Source organism: Jatropha curcas, chromosome 3 (genome assembly GCF_041381405.1).
Source record: "Jatropha curcas cultivar XTBG-Jc1 chromosome 3, XTBG_Jcur_1.0, whole genome shotgun sequence".
In the NCBI taxonomy this organism is placed as follows: Eukaryota; Viridiplantae; Streptophyta; class Magnoliopsida; order Malpighiales; family Euphorbiaceae; genus Jatropha; species Jatropha curcas.
Window position 1 is genome coordinate 15,283,132 of NC_143153.1, and position 7,603 is coordinate 15,290,734.

The window sequence follows — 7,603 nt, forward strand, 5'->3', positions numbered from 1 at the left end:
ATTTTTATATCCTTACTTTTTGCCTTGGAACATATGGTCCCAAGCAGGATCTCATTTTATTTTGTTACAAATTCTATAATCTCTCACTTATTCTCAGATAATGCGAGAAATGTGGAAATACAAAGGAATCGTAACCCCCTTATATCTCCCTTTTCTTTTGGGTATAAATTCGCTATAAGTGATTGTATTATATTATTCAAAACGAATTTGAGGTCCAGTCTAAAGACCGAGTTCAAACGTCCATACCGAACATTAGCTCCTATTGATGCATGGCTGAAAAGAAAAATGTTACATGGTGCATGAATGTCACAACATATGTACAGTTTATAACATACAGGGGAACGGGAGTTGGGAAATGCATGCCTTCCAACCTTATTTCTCCCACACACGAGTTTCGTTGGTATAAATTCCGAAGTCTATTTCCTAGGAATTGGTCTAATCTCGACAACCAACAGGGGGTTTTGAGATTGACGATACAAACTCTCGGAAATGAATGCGGCATAATAACAGCAAACAGAATCTGGTGTACCTTAGGGGAAGTAACTAAGGCTTTCAACTATATGCACTGGCTTTAGTCTTATTAGGCTTACAAAGTCTGGGTTCCGCAAACAGGATTCGGGCTTTTTTGGGCTTACTCCTTTTGACGCATCTTTAAGGTACTAGGCTTACGGTTGGTAGTATTGTTAATTCTCGGATGGATGTACCTAAAACGCGAGGTTTAGGCTGGATCCACCGTCAAAGTTAACAACAATACCGAAGGATAATATGGGTAGAAAGTGGTAAGAAGAGAGAAATGCGGTATAAATGCAAAAATTCTAGAAAGAAAAAGGAAAGCAATTAAGCACATATGGGCGATTAAAGAATTTTCCAATAGCTTTCTAATCAATTTTATTGGAAAAAGTAGGTTTTAGAGTCAATTCCTAATTGCAACCACTTAGTTATTAAAAATAACCGGGGATTAGTGGATACAGATCCCCAGCAGAGTCGCCAATCTGTTTTCGCCCCAAAGATCCACCCCGGAGGACCCCGAAAACTTTTGCTTTTGAATTATTATATGGAATTATTGGAAATGTGATTTTTATTAAGGAAATGGTGACAAAACCTTTTAGGAATGGAATGCTGATAAATCGATCTTATAAAATTTTTGAGTCGCCACCCATTATTTCGGCAATGCGACCGTTTCCAATTTTATTTTATAAAAGTGACTTCATTTAACCTAATTTTATTTAAGGCCAATTATTTGAAAAACTGGTCAGGCGCACCATGTGCGATTCTAGGTAAGGGAATTGGGTATGTTGGCCCGTTGGAAGCCGACGCCCAGAAAATCGGCCTCTTTTTAACCTACAATTTCTAATTTATTTTAATTTAGAAAAGCCAATTTATTTAATTAAACCCAACCCGAATAAATCAAACCGAGTTCCTATGTGGAAAATTAATTAATTGTCCCAAATAAATCCATTCATTGCATTCATAACCATTCAAACCACATCAATCATCCAACCCATAACAAAAATAATTAAAAGACCCGCTCTTGCCTTATGGTTAAAGGTGGGCCACAAACCAGATTTAAAATATAATCTAATCAAAATAAATTCAATAAATTCTAAAAATCCCAAAATCATATATAATAGTAAATTAAGCTATTTGATTTGATTAAAACATAATCTGCCCATTTTGGTTATTTCTTGAATTAAAATTAAATATTTATTTAATTACACGAAATTAAATAAAAAATGAAATTATTCTGAAACCCTAGAACAGCTGCATGAACAGTTGCGTCATGCAGCTGTTCTATGAAGAACAGTTGCGTGACGGAACTCCTAGTTGTGTGACACATCTGTTCGTGACTTTGGCAAAATTCTCAGATTCATCAATCATTTATTTAAACCATAATATTAAGTAAAAACATGAAAACAAAATAAAAATTACGTGCACGAACAGTTCCGTCACGCGGCTAGTCAAGGTAATGTCAGCTTCTTTTGGACATGAACATTTCCGTCACGCAGGTAGTAGCTGCGTGACGCAACTGCTCTAGTCCGTAACTACCTTTCAAACTACCTTTTTTACATTTTCTTTTTACCAGAACTTGTTTAATATATTTCAGAAATGTCCAATAACAGGCAGAATACTATTTAACCAATACCAAACTACCCAAATCCCAACAAAACAAAATATTTAATAAATCAACAACCAAAATAACAAGAAGAGTTAGATGGTTACCTAACCCTCAGATTTGAGGATTGCATGCGATTTATGTGCCTTAGGAATAATGTTTTAGGATCCCAGAAGCGTTCTTTGCCAAGTTTTAAAAGCAACAACTCTTTTTTTTCTTTCTTTTCTCTTTTTCTCTTTTTGTGACTTTTTGTTTTGTGTTTCAATCTATTTTATCTCTAATGGCTTGATCTTCTTAAAGATAATTCACTGGAGTTCTTGGAGAAAACCCTAGCCGCAACTTAGTTAAAAATTTCTCTAAGTCCAAAAGTTCAAAAAGTCCCGTCTAAAGAATAAAAATGCTGTATTTATATGGGTAGGGCAACAAAACAGAGCTGCGTCACGCAGCTAACAGTTGCGTGACAGACCCAAGAGCTGTGTGACGCAACTCACTTTTCGTACAGTTGCCGCGTACCCACACAAAAAGCAAAAATGGTTACACGGGCTTTTCAGAGTGACGCCATCCTGGTTAGAGTTGCGTGACGCAACAACTAGTGCCGTCATGCAGCTCGTAGCTGCGTGACGCAACCCTAGCGCAGGTCAGACTCCTTGAACTGGTTCAAATCAATTCTTGGTTAAAAATGCTTCTGGTTGACCCTGATTCCTTATTTCGCATCCTTACATCCTCATCGGGTTAGGCGTAAAACAGAGTCACAAATAATGTCTGTTTAACTTGTGTATTTCCCATTCATCTCAATAATCATATATACATATGTTACAGTTACAACAGATAAGCACAAGAGGTTTACAAGAGATAAAGCTAATCTAGCTGTGTACATATTTAAAAATAACTAACTTTTAGTCTTATCATTCTGTTCAATACTCCCCCGCAAGATGGAGGTACCATTGCGTACTCCTATCTTGTATCGATTTGAGATAAATGCTAATTTTGGCAATGGCTTTGTCAGTAAATCAGCCAACTGATCGTTAGTTGAAACATGGGATATCCGAGGTTTACCCTTCTGAACTAGATCCCGCACAAAATAGAGGTCAATCTCTATGTGTTTCATTCTCGAATGATAGACAGGATTTTGGCAAGCATAAGTGGTAGATATATTATCACAATACAGCACAGGTGTCGACACCACCGTCCCAAGTTCATGTAATAAAGAGCTTACCCAAACAACTTCAGATGCAGCTGCTGCCACTGCTCGATACTCAGCCTCTGTTGAAGAGCGAGCCACGGATTTCTGCTTTCTGGAAATCCAAGAAATAGGAACAGTTCCAAGATAGAGAACATAACCTGTTGTAGAATGTCTATCAGTAGGATCACCAGCCCAATCCGCATCAGAAAATGCATGAAAAGCAATAGAAGATTGGGGTGTGATCATAATGCCATAATCAATTGTACACTTAAGATACCTTAACAGCCTTTTAAGTGCTTCCCAATGTTGAGTAGTCGGACTTTGCATAAATTGGGACAACCGATTGACAGAAAAGCAAATGTCCGGTCTAGTCCAGGTTAAATACTGTAGTGCGCCAACTGTCTTTCTGAATTCGGTGGGATTAACTGCCAAAGAGTTGGAATCATTCTTTGTCAAACATGTTGATGGCGCAAACGGTGTAGAAATAGATTTTGCTCCATCCATGCCCGAAACAGTTAACAGTTTTTGGACATAATGATGTTGTGACATGAATAGACCACCACTTGTATGCTGAATATCTATGCCCAAAAATAAACTCAACTGCTGTGGATCTTTGAGCGAAAACTTAGAGGACAACCGAGCTATGAACAACTTTATGAACTTATTACAATTGCCAGTAAGTAACAAGTCATCCACATACACAAGAAAGAAGCAAGTAAGATTGTCGTTTTTGTAAATGAAGAGGGAATGATCACTCTTTGACTGTTCAAAACCAAACTGTAACGCACACCCTCGTAGAGCTTCATACCACGCTCTTGGAGCTTGGCGAAGACCATATAGTGCCTTGACCAGTTTACACACATATGTAGGTTTTTCAGAATCCACAAATCCAGGAGGTTGTTGCATAAATACCTGCTCTTGCAATGGGCCATGAAGAAATGCATTATTAACGTCCAGTTGACAAATGTTCCAGTTATTCGAAACAGCCAAGGTGAGAACTATTCGAATTGTTGCTGGCTTCAATACTGGACTGAAAGTATCTCCAAAATCTACTCCTGGTCTCTGATTATATCCTTTAGCTACCAGACGCGCTTTATACTTTGCAATGGAGCCATCTGCATTTCGTTTCACCCGAAATATCCACTTGCAACCCACCAAATGTTGATCACTGCAAGAAGGAACAAGCTCCCAAGTGCCATTAGCCATTAAAGCATCAAATTCATTAGACATGGCCTTCCTCCATTCTGGAATTTTCAAAGCCTGGGTTACACATGTTGGTTCAATGGAAGGAGGCATAGGATGTTTGGTAACAGAATTGATAACTTTTGGCTTAAAAATATTATTCTGAGACCTTGTAACCATAGGATGAGTGCGAGCAAGTTGAGTAGTTTCAGTAGGAACAGAATTAAGAGAAGACAAAGTACCTGGAGTGGGCAATGGAGGAGCTGAACTCGAAGATGACGCTGACTGAGAAGACGCAACCGAAGCAGACAATGGAGACAATTCAGATGAAACAGAAGCAACCAAAACAGGACTCATTGTTGAACTTGTAGAAGCAACAGTAGACTCAGATGGAGAAATTAAATCGACGGAAGGAGTTAGGGATTCGACAATTTGGGGAATCGATGGAACCCGAGAATGAAAGGGAGAAATAATAAAGCCATCAGATGGAAACGACACTGTTTCAGGTTGCCCACCAGGTGTACCTAAGTCGTTAACTGAACAGGGCAACGGTTGATCACTGACACCAATTTTATCATTAAAATCATACCACATAGCAGCACCTGGTTCCTTTCTCCATAGCTTTTTACCAGGAAATTGATTTTCCACAAAAATCACATGCCTAGACACATACACCCTCTGACTTTGAGGTTCATAACACAAATAAGCACTTTGGCTCAAAGAATAGCCTATAAACACACACGGTGTGGACTTTGCTTCAAACTTAGTATGACTATACGGCCGAAGAAAAGGATAACACAGGCATCCGAAAATTTTAAGCTTAGCATAATTGGGTTGCTGGTTAAACAATTTGTGAAATGGTGAGGACATATTAATAATCGGTGTTGGTAGTCTATTAATAAGATAAGTAGCTGCTTGAAAGGCATAGGTCCAAAACTTAAATGGTAAGGCTGCAGATTGGAGTAAAGTAAGACCAGTTTCTACCAAGTGGCGATGACGTCTCTCTGCAGCTCCATTATGCTGCGGTGTGTGAGGTGGTGTCTTAAGATGACTAATTCCACTCTTCTGAAATATGGTTTTCAAAGCAATAAACTCACCACCGCCATCTGTATATACAGAAATAATTTTTGTTTTAAACATATTCTCAACTAAGCTTTGGAATACTGAAAATACATTTGCAACATCAGATTTTGCTTTCAAGGGGTAAAACCATATGTATTTAGTGTAGTGATCAACTAAAATTAAATAATAATTGAATCCATCAATTGACTTAACGGGAGCTGGCCCCCAAACATCTGAATACAATAATTCAAGAGGACGAGTACTACGAAGTGAGGAGACACCAAATGCGAGTCTATGACTCTTATTACACAAGCATGAATTGCAATCAAAACTAGAAGATGACGCTGATAAATTAAATTTGGACAAAACATAACGACAAACTCGAGCAGCAGGATGACCGAGGCGTTGATGCCAGACAAACGATGACCCACGAACAATGGAATGAGCAACTGGAGACCGATTTTTGGGAAGTGACGAAAGACGATAAAGAGAATTTTTAATTTGCCCCTTTGTGAGTATCTCCCCCGTGAACAGGTCCTTAACAAGAAAACAATCAAAGAAGAATTCAACCGAAACATTATTAGCTAGACAAAAAGCAGAAACTGAAATCAAATTTTCTTTTGCACTGGGAACACACAAAACATTATCAAGAGAGCAATTTTTGAATGGAAAAGAAATTAACTGTGAACCAACATGTGTAATGCGTAAACCAGTACCATCAGTAAGATGGAGCTCATCCAAACCTTCATATGGAGCATGTAATGCCAGGTTCTGCAGATCATTAGTTACATGGTGAGAGGCACCGGTATCCAGAATCCAGTTCTGAGGCTCTTGAGCAGCAGCATGATGAGCTCTAGGCATGGGAAAATTATCTTTGAAGTAATCTTTAGCACCAAAGCACTGTTTAGCTATATGACCAGGTCGTTCACAGATTTGGCAAACAACTCGTGAACCACCAGAACCCCTTTTATACCTTGTTGAATTTTCAGAATAATTTCGATGTCCATCAGAATTAGAATTTTCAGTCGAAACTCTGTGATTCTGTCCTTGAGAATTTTGTCGAAAGTTGGTTCTTTTCCGCACAAAATTGGCTGTGATGGGTGAGGAATCAAACGAGGGATCAACCTTTTTGAGATATAACTCATGAGCTTGGAGTTTGTCTTGAAGTTCTTCAAAGGAGATAACCGTATCGCGAGCTCTAACTGCCGCTGCAATATCACGATACTCAGATCCTACACCATTTAGAACATGAATTACCAAATCAATATCTGAAACTGGATTCCCAGAGAGTGCTAAATCTTCGGAAATAGCTTTCACCGATTGCAAATAATCAGAAATAGGACGAGACTCTCTCTTGAGATTGGTCAGCTTGTCTCTAAGAGAGAGAATCCTTGTAGCCGACTTATTGGCACAAGATGTTTGAATCTTTTCCCAGGCATCAGCTGCGGACTCAGCAGAAGAAACAATATGCATAACGGAAAAGCTTGTTGCTGCAATAATGGCAGCCAAAACTAGTTGGTCTTGACAGATCCAAAACTCATAGTCTTTATTAATTTCATCTTTATCATTTGTACGAACAATTGGAGATGGACACTTAAGAGACCGATCAACGTATCCCATTAAGTTATGCCCTTTAAGAACAGGGAGAACCTGTGCACGCCAAGCAGGATAATTCTGCTGCGTCAATTTTAATGGAAATTGAGACGCACTGAAAGAAATAAGAGTTCTTCCAGAGGAGTGAGTGAGATTTGGAACATTGGATGAAGAAGCCATTAAAATGAGACAAATAACTTAGGTCCAAACCGAAAAATATGAAAAGTCTAAGAAAAACGAAAACCAGTGGGTTTTCGGCTCTGATACCATAAAACAGAGTCACAAATAATGACTGTTTAACTTGTGTATTTCCCATTCATCTCAATAATCATATATACATATGTTACAGTTACAACAGATAAGCACAAGAGGTTTACAAGAGATAAAGCTAATCTAGCTGTGTACATATTTAAAAATAACTAACTTTTAGTCTTATCATTCTGTTCAATAAGGCGGGGGCATAAAAAACA